The sequence below is a fragment of the Penaeus monodon genome, chromosome 23, assembly GCF_015228065.2.
Source record: "Penaeus monodon isolate SGIC_2016 chromosome 23, NSTDA_Pmon_1, whole genome shotgun sequence".
NCBI lineage: Eukaryota > Metazoa > Arthropoda > Malacostraca > Decapoda > Penaeidae > Penaeus > Penaeus monodon.
In genome coordinates this window covers 27,364,599-27,366,571 of record NC_051408.1, presented here as the reverse complement: position 1 = coordinate 27,366,571, position 1,973 = coordinate 27,364,599, and the positions used below count along the sequence as shown (strand labels likewise).

General features: G+C 39.4%; 1 protein-coding gene across 1 annotated transcript in view; it reads right to left on the bottom strand.

The window, feature by feature from the left end:
- LOC119587910 overlaps positions 1–1,973 on the bottom strand; it is a gene marked incomplete in the record, with an annotated part of 79,429 nt that overhangs the window by 1,611 nt on the left and 75,845 nt on the right.

Genomic DNA, 1,973 nt, shown 5'->3' with positions numbered 1-1,973 from the left:
ATGAAAGGGTGCAATGCAGGGAACGTGGAGTCACTCCCACGCGAATTTCTGTGATTATTATTTTGGCTGCCATGTGTTCATAAATGTTCACAAATGAACATTACTCATAAACAGATGATCATAATAGAGCCAGGCATTAAGAAACGAATTACTGAACTGATATTTACAATGGTCATAGAACTGCATATCAAAACTGTAAATAAAGCATATTAGTACTCTTTCTCGGCTTTCATCTAGATATAATACTACATTTTACAGTTAAAAGCAGTCCTCTGAACCATCCACGTTAAGGTAATGGGAACTCTGTATCAATATTGTCAATCATCCAGACACGTGACCCACATTTCCTGCGTTACCTTAATAAGAATGGAAAACAAAGTCCCGGTATGTCTGTAAGAATCCTAAAAGTCTTTCATTAGTGGTTGTTACTGTTTTTTTTCTGGCAGTCTTAGTCGCATTTTCCTTTAGCTGTGTCAAGTCTGGTTGTTTCTCGTTCTTTTTTTCTCGGGGAGTCTCAGTCTCTCATCTTTTCCTGGATCCATCCAAGGAACATTGTCACGTTCGTGTAAACTCCCGGCAGGTTGGCTCTTCCGCAAGCGATGCCCCATGACACTAGTCCGACCAGATTGGCCTTGCCGTCCTTCTTGACTACCATTGGCCCGCCAGAGTCACCCTGCAATGTGATTGGTCGAAGCGGAGGGAAGCAAGCATGAGATGGCTGTGCTCAGCCAATGAGAAGACTTCCAGGAGGGGGTAGGTAAAGTGGTGCAAGAGTTCTGGCATATGAGAACAGAAGACATGTGCCAAGAAGATAAGAGATTCAAGGGTGTACTAAGATACATAAGGCTGTGATGGAAAGACTTGAGATACGTTAACTATGAAAGCGATCGTAAGGGAAAAAGAAGCGATGTAGAGGCCTTTTTAGCGGGAGGAACATTAATTCCGACGCGAAACAGGGTTCGTCAGAGCAAGAGGTCTAGCAGAGATCCAGCGAGAGAGAAACGCTTTGGGCGTTCTGGTATTTAAATCATCTCGATCCCTACACCACTCTTCTGCTTAATTAATAGTATAAGTAATGCTAGACCATTTAGTTACCCAAGATAATCGTCTAATGTAATAACATATATAAAATGTAAAACTTAAAGGGATATTCGAAAGCTATAGTAAAATGTGGTTAGTCTCTCTTAACAATTATAATGTTATAAGGCCGATTTTATCACATTAAACAGAAAATGGAATGTGGTTAATGATTTGATAAAATATCCTACAATTATTTTAAAATTGCTAGTGTTGGGAATTGCTCCACATCAAACGCAAATCATATTTATTTGAGTAACTGATCATGTTCAATACTTATTACTGGGAAAGTCCGTTCACAAAAAGCTCATAAAAACACACAGGTAGCGCCTTCCTCCAATGGCTGCCGGGTCAGAATGTGTATTTCCAGTCGCGGAGAAAAAAGCTAGTGGTCTAAGGATAACCGGCGCCAGGGGCTAATCAGGAGGCAAAAGCATATATGAAGATAAGAAAAGCAGCTTTACAAAAACAAGGAAAATCGAGAAGGCAGATATCGAAAGCCATAAGCCAAGCAAAGGATATAGACTCTAGTGAAATAGAGCAAAGGGCAAAAGTCTTTCTGGGCAGAGGTTGTCGTGTTAGTCGGGTAAATAACAGTTAGATTTTGACACATAAGGTCTAAGAGTCAAAATAGTTTGATAGTTGTCTAAGAGTCAGGTAATCATGTAGTTTTATCAAATGAATCACGGTAAAAAGAAGATCGAAATCATATCCTGATGGACATGTAATGCAGTTAAATAATCAAAGAATTAAGAACAGTGAAGTGAAGTCTGGCGCTGTCTGTAACAAATGACAGTCGATTTGAAAGTACTTGTTTAAGGGTCATAATTTGGTGATAATCTATAAAATATAAGAAAGCAGAAAATATATTTACAGCTGGCAAAAGCAGGCAAGTC